The following is a 21,739-nucleotide window of genomic DNA, read 5'->3' on the forward strand; positions in this document are numbered from 1 at the left end:
CTCCTTCCTGAGCAGCCTTAGTCAAGATGCTCCTGAGGGTAGGAGACTGTTTCTCATGGATGTTAAATGGCTTAAGAGTATCATGGGCTACCACAAAAACAAGTTCATGGAGGGCAAGGAGAACATGAAGACAGAATTACAGCCTTATAGTATGTTGCCCTAGAGCAGACAGCTCCAACATTTCATGTGGAAAACAAGTACTTTCTGGGAAAAAGTCCCCATAAACCATCAATAGATTAAATGCAAAATGTTTGCTTTCATCCAGGTGTTATCCTACAGAAAGCAATGAGCAATGTATCGGGAGCGCAGCCGTGCTGCCAGCGGCAGGTTTGCTGTCAGGACACGCTGGCTGGAGGAGCAACCCCAGCTCTGGCAGAGCCGCGCTGGCTGCACCCACCCCAAGGTCTCCGCTACAGCCACTAGAGGTCAACACGATCACACGCTTGAGAGCCCCCAGCTCAGCCCGGGCAGGAGCCCGAGCTCGGCTGTGGCTCCTCAACATCTGCTGTTTGCGGCCGGCGGGGTCCGAGGCGGGCTGGGGTCGCTGCTGACCTCTGGGAGCAGTGAGGCTCCACCTGGGAAGCTTTAGGCACCTCCAGACTGCGCTGCTCCAGTCAGGACCTGCACCAGAACCATCCTGGTAAATAAGGGGATGCGCAGCCCTGTGGAGAGAGAGCAGCAAAACAGCTCGTGGTGCTCGTCAGCAGGTGAGGACTAACGAGCTGCGGCTGATGGTCTGCTTAAACCCTGAAATACAAAACCAGGAAACCCTTTTATAGAGAACAGTGACAAATACACTTCTTGCATATTCATATTCTCCATGATTTCCTGAGACAACCAGTATTTAGTTCAGGAATGTTATTTATTTTGTCTGCCCTAGGAGCTTGTTTAACTATCCAGCATTTTGGATTCTGAGAAATCAGTGGGTAGAAAAGGCATACACATTCAGTGGAAAACAGCCCTCCAACCATATAACAACCTCCAAAATACCATTTTTTTTCTTGCAAGGACTGACACAACTGAACATTGTTATGAATTTTTTTCTCTCTCATTTCCCCAATTTTACTGCTGCAACTTGATTATTTCTTCCCTGACTCAATGTTTGCTTTTCATAATCTGTCACTAAAGTTCCCATTTTTAAAAAGCAATCTGTTATTCAAACATAGAAACATTAATAACATCTTCCCAACTTTCTGTCCAACAGCATTTACATCTACGCTGATTTCCCCCATCCCAGTTAATTGTCACCTTCTTGTATAGTCTTGGGCAATGTTCAGCCTCATTTGAACTTCCTTCATTTGCTGCCTCTGTGAGATGAATGCCCTCTATCTACCACTGTATCAAGGGAGGGAACCAAACATGGGATAAGTTTTAGCAAAAGACAAACATTACAAAGTTTGCCCACACCTTTATATTCCACCCACCTCCAGAAAAGAGCAAGTCTTCAACAGATTTTTCTCAATAAAGATGGTTTTAAAGTGCAGGTAACAGCAGATTCAAGTTATTGCTGACTTCTGAAAGCTTCCATACTAAAGGAAAAATATTATTATGCCTTTTTATGTTTTCTCCTTATTGACATGCAAGCATTATAGATGAACTGCTATCTGAATTGTGGCTTATTGTAGAATGCAAACTGAGACCTATGGTTATACTAATAGCTTTTCAAGGTCTTTTTATAACAGTAATTCCATTTTCCTGGAGTAATTACATATACTTATTAAACACTGCAAACCACTTTATAGTTTTAGTAACTTTTAATTCCACAATGCTTCAAAAAATAAGAGTCCATATACAATTTTTAAGTCTAGAAACGTAGGATAGTTAATTATTAGAAATTTCATAAAGAGCCTTGATATTCTCCCACCTATTTGAAATTAAAAATATGAAATTATTCTATTGATTGGTAAAACATGTCTTTTTAACTTTTTTTTCCTTTTGCTATTTTGCAGTTTATTCTTGTTGAAGAAAAAACTAGGAACATGTATCTTAAGAGACCACAGCAAAAGTACACACTTGTTTCTAGAAAACAAAATGTGCTTTTGACAAGGAACTGTTGCCTACCCTGCCTGCTGAAGGTTTTGTGCTGTGCATGGAGAAAGGCTCTTGGGGCAGCAGGATGGTAGGCACCTCAGAAGGAGGAAAGTTGGGCTCCCTGCTCCATTGCTGCACTCCTTCCTTGGAACTTTCTAGAGCAAGATCTAGAAAGGAACCGTGGGCTGAGAACTCAAGGGTTAGAGTGATTCCCCAGGAGTATGTTCCTATCCACCCAGTATCCTCCTGTTTTGCTGTCCAGTCCTGTGCTGGGCACACCAGTGTCTTCCAGTGTGAATCACTATGCCATCCATAGCCCCTGAATGCTTTCCTGTGGCTTCTCCCAGCTGTGAAAGTCCCCACTTGTAGTGCTGGCAAAGACAGTGAAAATAATGAATGCAACTCTAGCAAGAAGAGGCACAGAGCGTGGAACGGGGAAGATCGTTTTTGAGTCCAGGGTTCACATGTATTTCAGGCATGGGTTTAGCTACTATAAAGAGTTTGAAAAGTCTTCTCAGACCTCATGAATCATTCTCAGCTAATGAGAGCACAGTGTGGCTCAGCTATTAAATAAACATGCGTTATCTGCTCTTAGCCCTGGCGGACGTGACTGCGGGGCTGAAACGAATCAGCAGAGCTCCCAGCTGCTTGAACACGCAGGTAGGGATTAAGTTTCACTTTGCTTTTTTGCTGTTGTGTGCACTGATTTATTTGGTAACAGAAAGACCTCGGGCAAGACAGTGCCAAAAGCACTGCTGAGTTCCTGTAAGGTTAAATTCATTCTTTTGCCAGTAAGATTTTAGTATGTTATAAAAAGAAAACAATGTGGCCTTGCAAACCTCTCCAGGTTTCTCCCTACTCTAGTTTTGAGCCATTAGGTCCTGAAGGGAGGACAAACCAGAACTATATATATCCCAACCAGAACTATATATCCAACTGTATCACATTTAGAAAAAAAAAAAAAGTAGAAAACCCCACCAAAGCTCTGCCATGTTAAAGGTTTTCTTTCTCACTTTTTGTTGTTTGTTTTTTTCTCTTCCCCGCTGCCTGTTCATTTCTGTCTGCAGACAGATACTGAAGACTTAGAGAAAGACATTTCAGAAGGTCGTGGCTGTGAAAGACAGCAGTCAGTTTATCAGAACCTTAACACAGCCCTGGTAAGACGTAGCATTCACAAATGGGTTGAAGAGCTTCTGCAAAGATCCTCTAAATCAGGCAGAATTCCCACTGACGCCACCGAGACTGCTGCTTAGATAAAGGCTGATGTCTCACGTCACTGGAAGGGAAAGCACACTGGTGAGCAAATTTCATGCCATCAAAATACAACCTCAGTCATGATACTTGAAAATATTTAGATGCGTGGCTTTTGTTTGCTTATAATTTTAGCAAAGCTCCACATTTCGTGTCTTTACACAAAACAAGAGATCTTATGCAAAACTTTTCAGTTTCACATGTAAACTGGGAGCAGGGTGGGCACTTTCCTAAATCAATAAATATTTTCCAACACTTCTGTATTCATAAAACATTAAATAAATCAACATGCATTATCTAAACACAACTCTCCTGGCCTGTAGTTGTGGGCAGACAAAATCAGTCAGCCCAATTATTTGCCTGGGGAAGCCAAAGAAATGAGTATTTTGTACCTTCTAATACATCAAATATTACACAGGGAAATGTTTACCTCTCTTCTAAATGTAAATACAACTTCTGTTCTACAGATATGTGGAACTGTAAGCAAACAACACTTGATAGATCATTATCAAATCCTAAAAACATGTTGAGGAGTCTACCTTCCACTTTTAACTCATTTACAGAGAAATAGGTGATCCTACACTTGAGATTGATTGGTGGTAGCATATCGTATTTGTTATCTTTGTGGAGTGTAGGATTTGAATGTCTTGCATTCCATCATCACCAAACCATCCAGGATCCAAGGCTCTGTCCTGGATCAGCCTTCCTGCTCTGACTGTGCTTGCAGTTTCACTGGCAGTGGTGTTAGGTCACAGCTGAGACAGACGACCGTCCTTCTTCTCTGCACTTCTCCTTCCTCCTGTTCCTGGTCCCAGCTACACAGCCCAGTCCCTTCCTGAGACCTGCCAGGTGCCAGCAGCCAACTGAATTTGTCTCAGCATAAAACTAGTTCTAGTCAGTCATTTAAATCAGTTCCTGCGTGGGTTGAGTGAGCACCAAAAGATTCAGAGGCAAAGCAGTGGGATGTACGGCTGGAGTGGAGCAGGTGGAGGTGGGAGAGAGGGTGAGAGAGACAAACACCTTCACGACAGGATCTTCAATACCTGTGGAGCCATACCTTTTATCTCCCATGCTCTCCTATGGTCTTCAGCCCTGCTGAGCCACCTGGCAGTACCAGTACCTTCCTAGCAGCCTAATGGGAAACAACATCACAGAGGAAACTCTTTTCCCTAGGGTGGGAGAGCCAGGTAGGACACAGGACTGAAAGCTGAAGCATTTGGAAGCTACTTATGGCTTTATTATAATATTCCCAAATACTTTATCTCTTAGTTTAGGTTTAGGCCCAAATTTTTGGCATTCAAGGGCAGGATGAAATGTCTTCATGCTATTTCAGTCAATATGTATCTGACTGCAAGTCCACCACCTGATTTGGTTGTGTGAAAGGCTAACAGACTTTCACTTAAAGTAAAATTAAAACTTCTTGCATCTTTTCTTACAAATGGCTTGGGAGCTGCTCTGCTATGACTAATGCTTTTTACACCAAACAGAACTTTCTCACCTAGTGCTCAGCTCATCATGGCCACCTGCTGTTTCCTACATTGTTCTGAGACTGCATAGGGAGCAACCATCATCTTCCACTATGTATTTGTTTGTGTGCCTCAGACTGGGCTCCGGCTGGGCCATCAACATGATAAAAACATTTAATAACCACACATAACTAGAACAACTATCCAGAGGAAAATGTGCAGCCAATTATTCTCAGACTGCAATGCACTGTGAAAACCAAACAGGCTAAAAAAGGGTTACTTTATCCACGTAGTCGTTCTGGGGTAGTGAGGGTGAAACAACAAACGGTTCCATTTTTATTTCCTACATTGGCAGCCTCTCCCCCAGCCACGTTTCAAAAAATTAAACAGGACAGACAAGTGATGCCACTGCAGAGGTTTGCTTATTTGATTGATAGTACTGTTGCAATGACCCCAGGGAAGCACTCACAGATACAAATAACACTGCTGTTGCCTGATCTCTGTAATGGGGTGAGAGCCTGCAGCAGTTGCAGCCTCTCCTCCCTGGCAGGAAGGTTTGCATTCCACAAGCATGCAACTGATGCAGTGGATCAGGCAGCTTGCAGGCCACTTGTTTACAAAAACAGTATCAAAGTCTCACAATCCTGTACCTGTATCTCTGGAGATACACATAGATAGATATACTATGACCTTAAAACTGTTTGCTGTCTGTCAAACCCTGAGCATTCAGGTAAAAACAGTGGGCTAAGAGGTTTAATGCTTCATGTGCTTTCAGCAGGGTGATGTGTATAGTTCTAGCAAGAACATCCCTGGATGATGAAGCAAACTAAAATGTTCACATTAAAAAATAACAAAGGGAAGCTATTCTTGGAGCCATTTGGGCCACCAGATTCTTCCTAAATGATGCAGAAATATCAACTTTGAATAATTAATGCCTGAAGTGGGTGATTCTTACTCAGGAAAGGAAGCAGCCTATGCTGGTCCTCCAGTAGTCATTCCCACTAGAAGTGAAAGCCAACTTTTGTCCTGTCATGGAGGAATATTCAGCCTCATAGATGGCAGCAGCAACAAGACACTGCCCTCCTTGCCTCCAGAGATCCGGACAGCTCAAGGTCTGTCAGAGAGTCTATTGGAAAGAAGAGGGCTCAACCCTATATATGACACAGTCCTCCCATTTTAGGGCCTCAACTGCCCTACAGTTTAACCAGCTACCTTGACACAGCTGAAAGGGTTGTGTCCTATCCACCCTCATGATCACCAACTATCACATGTCCAGGCAAGCAACATAAAAACGTGCTTTTTCCTCAGAACACCAGAAGAGAGAGTGGCAGCTTTAGATAAGATTTTAGGAAGAAATTCTTTACTGAAATGGTAGTGAGGCACTGGAACAGGTTGCCCAGAGAAGTTGTGGATGCCCCATCCCTGGAAGTGTTCAAGGCCAGGTTGGATAGGGCTCTGAGCCATCTGATCTAGTGAGTGGCATCCTTGCCTATGGGGGTGTGTGTGGAACTAGATGATTTTTAAGGTCCCTTCCGACCCAAACCATTCTGTGAGTCTATGATTCTATAAAGGTGAGGTTTATGGTCCATTCCAGGCAAAAGGGGGTAAATTTGACAGATGCTCTCCTCTGAAGGAAGATTACCTTAAGGCACCTCAAAGGTACCTCAGAAAAATTAGCAGTTTTTCTCTGCAAAGCAGGTCTGTGTGAGCCCTGTCAGCTCCAGCCTGCTATCCTGACTGGTCCAGCACTTTTAGACCAAGCAGAATCTTGCTTTGCAGATTTTCAGATAGTTTTTGGTGTACAGCTATTTGTGGGCTTTGCAGTAGCTGAGATTCCTCATGAACCAGGAAACACTGAGACAGTACAAATTTTATATCCCAGTAGCATGAAATGGAAAAACCTATTCAGGTCGAGGAATAAAGTATGTAGATTCAGAAATTCTACATATTCCTTATCTCTTCAAGGAGACTAAAGCTGATCAAATCCTCAAGGTTTTGTTTTTTAAAACACAATCTCATGCAACTTTGGGTGCAGGTTGGGACATGAACTCCAGGTTAGCTAAGTCTATTCAACTCAAAGGATAGTTGAAATAGCAGGACACATGTCCTGGAAAGAACAGGGCTGGAAACAGGAAAATAACTTCACTGATGACTAAAGCCTTCAGGCAAAACAAATGACCTTTATCCTTTGGAACCCAAACAAAAAAATAAATCTTGCTCCACATTAGTGGCATATAACGAATAAACTAAATAATAATGATGACCCTCTGTAATTTCTTGTAATTTTTTTTTTACAGAATATTATTTCTGGCTTACCTCTGAATAAAAGAAAATAGTGGCTGGAAACAAAGGGCTGATATGAGAATGAAACACTTTCTTCCTCTTCTCCTTTTGAAACTGATTTAGGTCTCTTTTACACAGCTGGGACTTAGCACTTAGCTGTAACTAAGAGCAAGTGTAAGAAATGAGTCATATCAAAATTTCCACACTGATTGACTGTGAGTAGCCCACTTACTCGACCAGCCTAACACACTATTATTTTTAACAGGGCTGACAGGGGCAAGTGCTGGACTCTGTTGGGATTTGCCATGTTTATGTTGATAAAACCCCTCCAGCTAAGTCTAATACTTGGAATTTGTTGGTTCCTGCCAGTAGCGCTGTCAGCCCAATCATGCCTGGTCCCCAGCTCAGACAGCAGCCATAAACAGTGTCCTGGAGCAATCTGGAGTGTCAGAAGTCAGCCAAGAAGCAGGGGTCTGCTTGGTCTAAACACACAGTGTCAGGTTCATCTCAGTCTATATGGGAAACCATAAAGGGCTTCAGCTTCCAAACTTAGGGCTGTAACACAGGTATCTGCTCTTGCTGTCTTTCGCCAAAAACCCCCTAACCCCCTCAGAAAGAGCACCAGATGGGGTCTGTGACAAAGGCAAGAGTGTAACTGCCCATACCATGAGCCACTGAGCAGTGCTGAGATGAGCACAGTGCCCTGGGTATATAACACAGCATGGAAATACCACTTAACCTGGCCAGAGCATTCAAGGAGCAAGGGTAGAAGAAACACCACACAGTCTAATCCCCCTTATTTGCTCTGCAGTACAATCCATCACCCTAAGACCTGAGCCCTAGAGAAAACACAAGGGCTGGAGCACTCTGAAAGAAGGTGTGCTACCAGAGCAAGGTCATCAGATATTAAACCACTTTGTATTAGCCAGAACATACGCACCTATCACGCCACCTCAATGGTTGAGCCTTCATGATTTCAAGACAATATGACAAATCTGCACTTATGGGCCCTTTTTAAAGGCTTCAAACTATGTCATAAAGAAAATGGTGAAAGGGTGGTCAAGGATGGATGTACTTGCCCATGACATAGTCAGTTAGACTAAATTAGGCTATTGCAGAGTGCTGGTGCTGACAAGAAACAAAGACAATTATTCAGGCAGTCCCAACAGGAACTCAATTAATTATTAATAGGGACTTGTTATAGCTGACATGTACTGCATTAGAGGAAACCCCAGTGGTTTAGTGTGTGGGTGAGATATTCACTTCTGGTTAAATGAGCCAATCTTGCCAATAAACTTTGGCAGCTTTTCTGGGTTGGCCAAGAGCAGGGAGAAAAGCAAGGAGAAAAATCAGTCTGTCTGAACTACTGACCTTCTGACAAAAAGTCTAGACTTTCATTGTCTCCAATACTTAAAGTCTTAAAGTTTATTAAGCCAATAAATATAATCCAATGGTTAAAAAGAAAAAGGGACAAATCTTGAATACTTCTGGAAGAGTTCTAAGTGAGTATCTCCTTTTCCTTTCTTTTCTTTCTCCTGCTTTGGGATTTTGATAAAGGGTGGTTGGCTTACAGGCTAGAATATGTATTTTTCTCTAGTTTTTCCTCCAGTACCATGAACCTATTTGGAACCTGGCTGTAGAGAAACATCCTTATTCACAGACAAAAAGGTTTAATTTGGTAGGCCAATTTCTGATATGGTAACAATTGCCAGTCACAAGCATTCAGACAGTTTTTACAAAAACCTCTACAGATTCAAAAATTTTCATGCATTGTAGCATGGGGAATTATTCAGGAGAAAATTTGCAGCTAGAGATCATCATAATTTATTCTCCTCTATGCAGAGCTTCAATGACTCCAATGAGAAGTGGAAACAATAAGTCAGGGAACAAGAACTGGGGGACCAACATAGGTGATTAAAAGTTACTTATCAATCAAAGCAGGAACATGCAACCACAAAGCCTTTGGGCAGCAATATATACAAACACACCAGCAAACAAGAGAGTGAGATCAGAAAAAGTGTGCTAAATGGAAAAGGAGCTAAAAAGAAACAGAGTCTGTAACCAATGTCTAAACAAGCTTCACCTGCTCCTGGATGAAGTGCCATTGCACAGGCAGGTATTTGCAGACAGGTGACCAAATTTCCAAACGTTCTACCCCACAGAAGGGCTCCAGACTTTGTTCTCTAGACACTGTCTCCATCTCACAACTGTAGCCAAGAATATAAAACAGGACATGCCTAGAGAGAACAGATTTCTATTTTAGGATGAGGTTTTCCTTTACATGGAGAATCCTTGCAATTCAAAAGCCCTTTAAGTAATAAACATAACTGAGGCCATAGTTAGCTGGAAGCGGCTTCTCGGAGGAAGGGGGGTTGGTGCGGGGCAAACATTCTCCATCAGCTGCTCTTGTGAATGCTTACCCCTCTGAAGGGATGTAAGAGTTACTCCACTGATTTTACTTTTGAAAAACACCACATTCAGCTTTCCCAGTCAAACTTTAAGTCTTTCATACAACCTGTGAACTGGGCACCCACTCTGTACCTGCGACCAGGCACGTGCAGTTTTGACTTGGAGAAGTGTGCAGGCATGTGTGTTATTTCCTGCTGTCTTTTCGAAGTACCATCCTTAAGCTTTTCCTCAAGGCTAGGATAACTACACATTTGCAGTTTCTTAAGGTTGAGATTAGCCTGGGGCAGGTGGCAGGCCTAATAATCACCTTTGTGGTTAGATTGGTGACCCTTAAGGATTTCTTTTAATTACAGATGTAATTCCCTACTATTGCACCTGCAAGTAGTTCAGCTTCCCAGAACCTAGAAATCTAGAGGAAGGAGACTCCAAAAACATGTTTTCTTTGTAGACACAGTTGGAAGTGTCTCTGACAAATAATCAGGTTTTTCCTCAAATACTGAAGCTCTCAATGATTTCTGAATACCACAAATATTGGCATGCTGCCTACTGCTTCCAATTAGCTTCTAATTACACAGGGTAATGTATGGAATATAATGCAAGAGGCAAATTTGTCCATTAATATGAATGTGATGAGACCACAGAGAATGTGTCTGTATGAGCTGCTAAACTGACTTGAGAGTGATTGATCGTCTTCATTTCAGTTTTATTCCCAGTGTTCAGTGTTGCTTGGTTTGAGGTTTGGAATTTAATAAGATTTGCATCTAGAATATTAGATCTGAAAGCTTTCATCTTATCTGGATTTCCTGGAATTAGTTTAAGATTTTAAATAAAAAATGAGGAGGGGGAAGAAGGCGAGGGGGAAGAAGGCAAGAAAGACTCCCAAACATCCAATGCTAGAGCTGTACTATTTTGAAAGATTCTGAGAAAGATGTGTGGAAGTTGAAAATGCAGACAGGTACAGTATCTGCTAAAAAACAAAAAAAAATACCTTGCCCAAGCTCATGGACACCCCTAAGAGTGAGAATGCATGAACAACACGAGGCATGTTTTTAAGCAGAAAGCAAGCTTTGGGAAGAATTAAATACAAGTAACCTTCCACTGCCATTAGGTTGGTTTCCTATGGGAATTAAGGAAAGAGAATGTACAATCCAGGGGCTGAGTCACAGGATCAAGTCTTTGTATTCTAACCAGTAATCATGTTCAGTGGGGTCAGCAATCAATGGATGCTCAATCCTAGGTCACTGCACACAGAGAAAACAGAAATGCCAGAATTCCCTGAGTCATGAGTGATGGGAGCCTGGGAGAAGCATAGGAGAGATATTCCTGTGTGATTCTTCTCGTTCTGCAGGCACTGGCTGCCAGGGCCAGCCCCCTGCCCCTGTACAGCTCCACACACACCGTCCTGCACACTGATGGCACAGATGCTCACCAGTGTGGAGGGTGGGGTGGAGAAGAGACCCCAGCGGAGCTGCCTGCAAGGCTGTCCCCCAAACAGCCTGTAGAGCCTGCTCCAGCTCCCCTCTGTCCCCTCTCCCTCCATTAAAAGCATGCAGGGAGCTCAAAGCTCCCTCCAGGGTTCTCCATGCTCTCCTCTGAGAATCTGCCAGCCCAGGAGAAGCAGCTAGACCCTCAGTGACCCAGTGTCCCCCACTCACCTTTGGGGCCACTGCATGTGCCTGAGCTCCATCCTACACCCTGCCCCTGAGCTGAGGGTCAGGAAGGGACAACACTGTCTCCTGCCTGGAACAGCTTTTGCAAGGAAATGCAGAAAATATCTCTTAAACACTGCTTTCTGTCAGAAAATCTTCTGCAGATGGCAAAGGTGAAGCAGAAAATGAAGTGACTTTATAGAAGTCACTGAAGAGGATCAGTTTGGAAATGATTCTGTGTGTTCAAACTCTCTATCTATAGACACAGCAATCAAGTACTCAGGAGATTATGAATAGTAGGTGAGAGGGTGACATTTCTCCTCTAGAAAGAAAAACATATTTTGCCTTACCTATGCTGCCCTTCATAAAGTTATGCTGAGAAAGATCAATTCAATGAATTTCTCCTGCTGCTTTCTTTGAAAAAAAGTTTGAACGCACAGAGGTGCTTGGGATTATTTCCCCCCTCTTCACTCAGTACTACTGAGCCTGTTGAAAAGACTGAAGCCTTTGTCAACATGCTCCAGGTTCAGGCAGTAAGAGATTTTATTTGGAATTAAGTAATTTCATTTCTACTTGAGCTGAGGTGCATGGTTATTTACCTACCTCTTGTCTGCAGAGACCTGTTTTTTTGTAGTCTAACTCTCATATTGGTTGCAGCAGTGCACATAAATTCCTCTTGTTCAAGTTTCTCTTCCTACTTTTTTCTCTCCTCCCAAGCAAAGCAAATACTTTCAAGACAACACCTTTTATAACTTGTATTCCTGTAGCAGCTGGCAAGGTCCTGAAGTTTTGGTTTGGGTTTTTTTTGCGTCATTCACAGGTCACAACTGACATACTCTGTGCAATTTATTATGGCTATAACACACCCACTGCAAGTCACACTGCGACTGCAGTCAGGTCACATCCCTGAAGATCATTTACTCTCCAGTACTAATATCAAAAGGTGCTTTGGGAAATCTTTCCCGCAAGTCCTTTTCCTTTGACCGCTGATATTACACTTGTACAGATGACTGATGTGACATTCCCATCTGTGCTTCCAGTACCCTCTCTTACCCCCAGTGGCATTAGTTCTGACAGACCTTGACACGCAAAAGAGACTGTGCTCAGGAGTTAATGAATCTGAGTGCCTTGCTAGAGGTGCTTTCAAAAGAGGGCAGACAGTGAGATGAAGGAGAGAACAGTCACTCTGCAAGGGCTGAGCGCCCTCTGAGTGGAGGATACGAGACACATGGGCCCTTTTGGCAATCTCAGTCAGCGCCTGTGCAGCCCAGCTTACACAGCTGGGCCCCGTTTAGAATTGTGAAAGGATTTTTTTTTCCTTGGTTGGTCGGCTGGTTGTTTTACTTTCAGATCACTTAACAAACAGGAAATGAAGAGGACATCAAACAAAACGCAAACAGAGCTCCACACATTACACTGCTCAGCTGGGAAGCTCAGTGTGAGTCTCATTGAGGGGTGGGAGTTCCAGGGGCTGTACATCCCTAGCTGTGACCCATTTCTTCTCAGCCCTTCCCTTTTATTCTGTGACTATGAAAAGGCTTTTTTATTTTACCAGCATGGGGAATCCTTTGTTTCAGCTGACTAAAAGCCAGACCACTACTTAATTTAAAACACAAATGGAAAGAAAAGAGAGTAAGAGAGAGTTAATGAGAGCATTACAGCCTTCATTGCCTCTGTGGACCAAGACAGCAGGTGGTAGGATGCAACTTTCAGCATACTGTCACCACTGCAATTAGCTGAGATTTGCAGGAGCCCAAACCAACTGCAGATTTTTTTGAAGCCCAGGATAGAGATCAGATTTAAGGATCTGGGTTCATCTTTGGTTACTTTTAAAAGGATATTTCTCAAACAAACACCAGAAATCCACACAAGCCATTCATGTTTCCTCTGCACCCCTCCCATTCACCCAACTTTCTAACAGCTCAGCTCAGTCAGACTTTGAAACCACTCAAGAGGAAAATCATAGTCACACAACTCCCAGACCAACGAGAAGTGGGATGGGTCATAATAATCATGAACAATCTGTTCCCAGGAGATCTCAGCAGTCCCACTAGTTCATATTGCCCCGTTATATTTCAGACAGACAGCATGGAATATGCCATAATACTAATGAAAGGAGTTGGTACAAGTCCTTCCTGTCTGTGGCACCTTCAGCAGACAGGCATCTCCCTACCTTAGAGTACCACTGAGAGTCCATGCTTGGAAATTGCTTTCCCTTCTCCAGTTCTGTTCTCCTGGCCTGAAACCTCTGTCAGAGCACAAGCACATTTGTTAATGCAAGGAAAAGCAGAGTGCATGGAAATATATTCTTACTTTTCAGACTCTGATTGCCACATTTTTGTGCTAGCTTTAAACCTGAGGTTAATGCTAGCAATTGAATAAACCAGTCCTATTACAAGTGCACCATCTTGGTATATTAAATTAATAAATCTATACTTAACATTATTGTTTAGTCATAGATATATATATTAGTATTTTAAGCACATACTGTATAATTCACCATGGAAGGAATTACTTAATATTCATCATCAGAGTGAAAGGCAGAGCAGGCTGTGATGCCAGGCTTTAGCCTTCTCTTCCAGCTGAACCTGCACCACAGCATGGAGGGCCAGAATTTGTGACAAGCTTTTCTAAACTTCTCCTGAGCAGTAAATATACTCACAGCTTGTCATTGGAGAGATCTGAGAACAGGAGCAAAATGTGAGCCCAGAGTAAACACAGCACAACATCACAGCAGACAGGCAACACAGTATTTATAACCTTACCTGCTCTTATTAACAACACCAGAAAACTTCAAGGGTGTTTTTAGGTTTGGCACATCCCAGGCTGCAAAGCTGGTGCTTCCTTGGGCACACTCAGCTCTCACTTCTCTAAACACACACTGGTTTTACAATTCAGCTTCTTGTGAAGGCAGCCAAGCCACCTGGGTGTGAGCAAAAGCAGACTTTGCCTCACTGTACAGTATGCATAGCCTGTGTAGCACAAGAACATGACAAAGATTTCCCAAAAGGCTTTGTTGTGCTGCTCCATCCTCATGGCAGCATGACTGGAGCCACACCTAGGCAGACAGCCTTTCCTTATAATCTATTACGTGCTCTAGGCAAGTTATCAGTGTCAGAGCTTCCTGGCATTTGTGACATCTTTGAGGGATTCTGCAGCACTCAGACTATAAAGAAGGTAGCTGGGATCAGAACAATAATAAATTTAACAAATGGATCCCCAGTTAGTCTTTGTTCTAGGCTTAATGAGCTGTAATAGGCACTACAGAAAGCACTGAAGTTAGACATCACAGAACACAGCATTGACCTCCCCACTACATTAAATGTAATATTTAATGGCCTAAAGATCTATAATCTAAGCTTAAAGATCTATATCATTATGAATGATATCTTACAAGGTTCTGGTTAAGTGCTCAAACATGTCATCAGCACATATGATGAACAAAATCACATTATATCACAGCATTCCTTACATGTGAAAGGTATTTGCCTTTAATGTAGCCAAAACCGAACCTGAGCTCTGTTTTCTCATTGGTAGTGCAGTTTTAGGTTTAAATCTGATGAAGACTTCTTCATGTGAGAAACCCTCTGGAAATCAATGGAGTTACTTGGAGGTAAAAAAAAAAATCAGTACAGAAGGATGCCTAATTTGCTGAAACACTATGGATGGCAGGACTGGGGTGCACACTCTGTCAATGTTCCCATCTTCACTGTTTTCCATTCACAGGTTCAATGTCAAGTGGAACAATTACAAGAATCTAAAGGAAAATAAGGCCAACTCTCCAGTATGAGCCCTTGCTTGTTTAGGTAAACTAATTAGGTATAACTGACATTTCTTTGGCAGACAAAGCTCAAAAGTACAGCCTTTTAAAGTCTTTTTGCTGGCATGGTTTATTTCACTCAACAGAACTGGTAAACTTTATTAGCAAATGCACTTTTCCTTCAGTAAAAGATGAGTCTACACAAGGACTGTTCTGTTAGCATAGCTGTGCTGGCAAATCTCTTAAGCAGAGACCGATCCCAACAGAACTGCAGATGAAGGCCAAAGTTCAGATTCATAAATCAGAAATCACTGGGTACCAGCTGAGACCTAGTAGCTGCCTGTGAGCATGCTTTTGACTAGAGACAATAGTTTTAACATCTTTTACTGTAGCTTAAACTGGCTTGCTGTGAACCAAGTAAAGGTTCACAGGCAACTTGCTGCATTATAACTTGTTAAACCAAAGTAAAGTGACCCAAGCACATGTAGAGCAGTCAGGTAAAGGGAATACTGCTCTTCCCTCTTCTCAAACCTGACACAGAAACAAAAAAACCCAACACTAGCATGTACTGACACTGCCTGAGGTACATATTCCATTTTCCATCACTCAAATCCTACTAAATCATCAGACCAAGATGGTTTCATTTTTTATTTTGTTGGTGTTTTCTTAAGCCAAAGCTGTTGCAGCCTACATTTTGGTCTGATTTGTTCTGCTGAATCTGATTATAACTCTCAAGTGACAGAGACCAAGTCTTCCCCAATGTTTATATTTTACCAAGCAGACTGTAGACAATCAATAAATCATAGATCATCTCAATAAAAGTTTGTATACATTTTATTAAGTCATTTAAGTGTGCATGTAAGTAACTGTATGAACAGTCTCCAAGTGGAGCACTGTGAAACTCCATAGCAACACTAATGACATCAGGGAAAAGAAAGAGCCTTTGAAAAAATAGATAGCTGGAGAGGTCATGGCTTTGAGCCACACTCGATCTCTCAGCGTTCAGCATAAAACATACTGTTCATTCCCCCAGCTGGTGAAGAACTCGATAGACAGAAGACAATTTAAATGAGGGGTGATGCTCTCCTTCACATTGATGTCATTTTTAAACACACACTTGCTTCCCTTGGGGTTCTTCACCTGTGGTAACTCTGGGAGAATACCTGGGCAAGGCCTTGGCTGGCTGCTCTTAGAAGCAATGATTAGGACAGCCAGTAACAACAGTCAAAGAAAACCCAGTACATAATGTTGGAAACAAGTTCTTATTCCAAAGAATCACTCTGTGCAAAAGGCCTTTTCATACAACACCACCAATTATTTCAAGAGTTCAGAGCCACAGCTCCTTAACTTGAGCAGAAAAAAGAAAACAAATGTCTGTAATCCTGTCCTGGCTCTTGTCAACCTCACATCTGCACCATGGGCACCTCTGTCCTTTTGGTGCAGGTATCACCCCACAGCTGTGTATAAGCCCTGACTGGCTCCAGATGTGAAGAGCAATTGAGAGGATGTGGAAGCACAGGTTGAAGTGGGGCTCAAGCTTCCTGGCATTCCGAGGCTGCTTGCTCTTGTGTGGACACTGAGGAAGAAGGATCTGTGTAACTCAGCTTTTCCTGCTCACCCTGAGCTGCCTGTGTGTCTGGGAGGCCCTTGGATGGCTGATTTGCAGGGAAGCCAAGCACTACATCAGCACCACAACACACAGGGAAGCACACAGGACTGAAGTGTCACTGCTGTGGACTCAGGGGTGACAAACTCAAAGTGTTCAACAGCACAGGTGCCTGGAAGGGACAGAGTCTGCACAAGAGGGTCTGTGCTCCAGTCACCTCAGGAAAGGAAAAAATAACTCAACCAGGAAAACACTCAATCAAGCTCATTGAAAAATCCTTCAGACATTTTAAATAGTGCTTATTATTTTTAATATCTGTATTTCAGATTTTCCTGTGAATAATGTTATTATTATTCCTATCCCTTAAGAAGTAGAAAGGGACATAGAAGAGCTAAGATATTTCCTGATCTATTTTGTTTCCCTTTAGATAAATAAACCTGCAAACATTTCAAAAGATACTCTGAGTTTTGTTTCCAATACACATCATCCATGTCATTTCCTCTCAGAAATATATTTGTGGAATGCTCAACCAGTTCCCATATTGACATCCATAACAGACAACTTCTGATTTCAAATTAAAGCAGTCAATGACCAGCTCTGCACATGACAGGACCTTATTGACACACAGGAGATACTTCTTTCACTGTTATAAATTCATACACTTCTCTTCTGCAGGCTGTGATACTTCTTCTATGCTACTGGTACCCCTTATAGAAATTGGTTTGCCCTGGTACAGAGCTCTGTCAGTAAAAACCCAGAGTACAGGCTGAGCCATACTGGCAAAAGAGTTTTTCTGATGGCTCATTTTGCCTTGGAACAAACAAGTAGCGGAGCACAAGCAAGTCCTTGGGACTGATTTCACCTATCTAATGGAATAAGTACAACAGCAGCAGCAAACCCAATTAGCTGTTTTACCATCTGTCATCTGGATGCAAAGATTCGACTTCAGGATGTTCTGCATGGCCACACTTTCCAAATGGCTCGCCCAGGATGCACACAGATGTCAGCCAGGGCAATCCTCAGTCCATCAGCAAAGCTGATCTACTTGCTCACAAGAGCAAACAGCCCAAAGATCACACAACTCAATGCAGCAGCACACCCTGCTGCTGAAAGGCTTGCCCCTCCCTTCATCTTGCCCTCTACTGATGTTAAAAAAGCAGTTATTGCCATGAAACGTGAGAATCAGAAAAGAGAGACAGTGTGCTGGATTTGAAGCGCACAGTCTCAAGTTAAAAAGGCTATTGTTAAATTTGCAGACAGTTTAATATTTCTGTTTTTCCAAGGCATGTCAAAGGAGGGGATGTGAGGTCATCAGTCCACATTGACAGATCTCTGACTGAAAAACCCAGGTTATTTTGGCATGCTACCTGCTTTTGTTCAGTAGGATACTAAATTTATTACATATTGAGATCAGTTTCTTTGTAAGAGAAGGATTCCTTCAGGAAAAAATAAAAAAGAACATAACCAAAAACCTCACTTCAACTTTGAATTTCTGGAGTGGTTTTGGTTTGTTGGTTGGTTTGGTTCTTTTAAAGCCTTCTATATAACAAAATCAGGGGACAAAAGGTCTACAGTGCTCATAAGATGTGAAGGTAACCTTCAAAATGTGAGTCAAATATAACCTATGCAGTAATGCCTACTCAAGCTGCCAAAGAGCTCAAAGCAATAACACATTAACTGTCCAGTTCTGCTTCCATAACAATTATCCACACCAAGTATTTCATAGCTCAACAAATACCTGTAAGAGGAACAGGGTAATTACTCCAGGGATCTGTAAAATGCAGTGTCGTCAACCTCAAATACTGAAAAATGTCCCACATAAATTCCACTTCCCAAAAAAGACAAAGAACCAGGTAAAAGAGATGAAATAAAATACTTGTGGGCACTGCTTTATGCTTTGTAATTTCAGATCTCTTGTGTACACTGAGGTCAAAGTTTCAGGCTTTTATCTACATTCAGAAATGTAAGAAAAAAAATATTAAAGTCATCTTATAGCCATTTGAGTTTTAAGGGCAGAGAGAAATACATCACTCTCAGGCTCACAGTTAACTTCTGAGAGAGATGACAAGGTCAGCAGCCACATATGACCAGTATCTTTTTTCTGGTGCTGAGGACAGCAGATTCTTGGGCTGTAAATCAAGCTGACAGATAGCATCACTTCAGCATATGCTAAACTGGTCCTGAAAGGTTAAATCCTACTGAAAGAATGTGAGGATATTTTGATTGCACAAGTGCTCCATTTATTCATCACATTTATTCACTTACTCTGGTAAAGACTCACCCCTGAAGCCCAGTCTGCTAAAGATGAAATCATTACTGTAAGTCATCACCTCTTCCTTCACATCGCAGGACCTCATTCTTGTTACCATATATTTATGTCACTGAAACCAATGACAAATGTGCACTGTGTGAATAAAGCCAAAATGCAGTCCTGATAACCAATGTAGGAAGAAATACAATCACCACAACACAAAAGAGAACCAACCCATGAGTCCATAAGAGGACACAGAGAAGCCACCCATTTCCTGGCTTACTTTGGTGAAAAGAAAAAAAATCCAGACTGTTAAAATACATATTGTACTCCTCAGCCTTTCAGCCCAAGGGAATGAATGCCAGAAGCAAACAGCGAAAGCAGAAATGTCAGCAACAAGAGCTGTGTTACAGCCCTGCTTTTAAGGGCAAGCTTTGATCCTGTGCTGAATGTGGGGAGATGAGAGGACAGGGTGGTGTTCCCATTTCTGAAGCACAACATGGTGCAAGCTTCCTTTGCACTAAGCAAGCTCTAGATTTGTGTCCAGCACAATGCACTGCCATGCTCAGAACCATACAAGGTTCCCACCATCCTCCCCTCAATGTGGCCTTTACCTCAGAGAAACTCTTGAATCCATAAACACAAGCAAAGAAAAGGCAGTCCTTCTGGCTCCTCTGCAAGATTTCCTCCAAGTCAGAACCTGGTTTAATTTTCCTTCACAATAACATAATATGTGTTTCTGCCCCTAGTTATTTAGGAGTGCAGGGAAGGGAGAGGCAGAAGTGCAAGTCTTCATACAAGCAATGCTCTGAGCAATGTTCCTCACTGCCCTTCTGTGGCATCAGGCATTCATTAAAAAGTTTTGGCTGTGCTCTCTTGGTTGTTAATAAAGTGTGCTGTGTAAAGCTGTGGAGTCCTGCTCCAGGCACAACCCCTCCTACAGCTTGTCTTTATTGAACTCAGTTCCACTGTACTTGTTTTTTGTTTGCACAAGGACTTCTGCAATTTCAAAGGACAAAACCTGTGTAGCTTTTGTAGCATGGTGGCTTTCCATTTGCTCTCCTGAGCTATCCAAGTTCAAGCTGGATAGACTTGAGAGACAATCTATCTGGTTACAAATTATTGTGTTCTTCATTGGAACAGCTCCCAGTGGAAAAATTTTAGCTGGGATTCAACAGTCTGCTGTAATTTTTCCTTGATTTTATGGCAAAAAAGATGAAGGAACCAAGCTCTTCTATTTTTCCACAAAGGCTTCTTACCATTGGGATTATTCTCACCATTACAACAATAACAGCAGCATGGTAAAGAACTTTGAGGCTTACAGAAAGTAATTTTAGATTAACCAAGACTGGAGAAGTCTGGTGCAGAAACCCTGCCACCACTGTCTTCCTGTCCCTGGCATTGTGCATTCCTCCTGCCAAACCTCTGCAGAATACCTTGAAGAGAAGGCAGAAAATGGCAAGAGGTTGTCCTGCCCACCCTCTCCCATGCCAATCCTGGAGCAACATGGAGATGCTGGCTTCTTGACAGGACCCTCACACCAACGCTACACACACAGCAAGAGCTGACTTTTGCCTCAAGAGCCAGCTCTAGCTAAAAAGGAAAGCAAAGAGCATATTACCCTGCTGTTTCACAGAGAACCAAAGTTAACACCATGTATCATCTCAAGATGAAATGTTTGCAGCCGTGGGATCCATGCATCTTCTCTGGGAACAGTCATTTTTTGCCAGTCTCACTTGTGTTGGTAAAAAGGGGCAGCAAAGAGTCTTTTATCTGAAAGCACGTTTCCCTGGAGATCAAAAGTATATTCTTTAGTTTTCAAATCTTCCCTCTTTATCCTCACAGTTCCCATATACGGGAAAAAAATGGCAAAACGTTAGTGAGAGTATATATAAATCACACCAACCACTGATCCTCTTATCCAGTAACCATAACACATCATACATTGAAAGTCTTTCTCAGAGAGAGTAAAATAAATTACATTTTGCTTGCCAGCATACAGAACCTTATGTTGGTTATTGTAAATTACTGAAAGCACAAAGGTATAGTCTTTGTGTGCTCTTCTTAGAACATGGAATATGAACATCAAAGGCAGCAGTTACTGAAAGTGCTTTTTCTCTGCCTCTGCCAATAGGCTGATTTTCTCCCATCCATCACCAAGTTAAAAGAAGCAGAATTAGACAAACCATCTGAAAAAAAAAAAACCATTTGTTACCAAAGATAGTAAATTATTTGTGCTATAAATATCACCATAACCAAATAGTTTGGCATTCATATAATTAATTATAGGATAAAAGCCTAAATAGACTTAGTTAAAAAAAAAAAAAGAAAAAAAAAGAGGTGAAGAAAATTATACGGAATTTTTTCAATATTCAAGTTTTTAAAAATTTTATCACCTGCAGTTAATGAAAAGAATCATTACTACCATCAAAATTTCCTTTTTAAACAATAAGAGATCATCATTCTGCATATGAGAAAATTAGTCAATGTGAAATCATCCTACCTTAATACAAATTTTTTTTGCCAATATGTTGTTAGTGTAAAGGAGACCTGTCTCTTACTCTAAAAATGGGATAACAGACACCAAATCACAGAGGTTTTGTCAAGGGATTCTAGAATAAAACTGACCTTTTTGCATCCTTCACTGCAAAAAACTTGAGAATTTTTCTCTTTCTTAACATGAAAAATGACACAAGCATCACCACCATAAGTGTTTGTCCCAATCAAACTCACAAATTTATTTTAATTCTGGGGTTTTCACAAAGCTGCTCACAGTTGTACCCCACCTGTAGTTCCAGGGTGGTCTCAGAAGACTCGCACAACTAAGGCTCAGGTAAGAAAGCAAAGCATCCTGAAGCTACTTCATGAATTAACTTGTATGGACTTTTTTCATCATAGCAGAACAGAGAATGCCTGCAGGTTTTGCTTTGGAATAGATTTTCCAGACCAGCTGTACTTTTACTTGTGGGTCTCAATCTTCTCCCAAAACATGAACTAGATTCAGTGCCAGCTGAGACTCTCTATCCTGTTAAA

At 42.0% G+C, this 21,739-nt stretch overlaps 1 long non-coding RNA gene across 3 annotated transcripts in view; it reads right to left on the bottom strand.

Annotated features, from left to right (window-relative positions):
* Positions 1 to 808: 808 nt before the first annotated feature.
* LOC135419751 (uncharacterized) overlaps positions 809 to 21,739 on the bottom strand; it is a 69,225-nt gene continuing 48,294 nt past the window's right edge. For 2 of the 3 annotated variants that reach the window (XR_010433134.1, XR_010433133.1), the window contains exons 4-7: positions 20,809 to 20,895; positions 13,855 to 14,012; positions 13,263 to 13,337; positions 8,557 to 9,268 (exon numbers count right to left, since the gene is read on the bottom strand). This is a non-coding gene — a long non-coding RNA (uncharacterized LOC135419751). Of the gene's footprint in view, positions 3,308 to 8,556; positions 9,269 to 13,262; positions 13,338 to 13,854; positions 14,013 to 20,808; positions 20,896 to 21,739 lie in introns of those variants that run through there. The other variant, XR_010433132.1, reaches the window with a different exon arrangement.

Source organism: Pseudopipra pipra, chromosome 10 (genome assembly GCF_036250125.1).
Source record: "Pseudopipra pipra isolate bDixPip1 chromosome 10, bDixPip1.hap1, whole genome shotgun sequence".
Taxonomy (NCBI): Eukaryota; Metazoa; Chordata; class Aves; order Passeriformes; family Pipridae; genus Pseudopipra; species Pseudopipra pipra.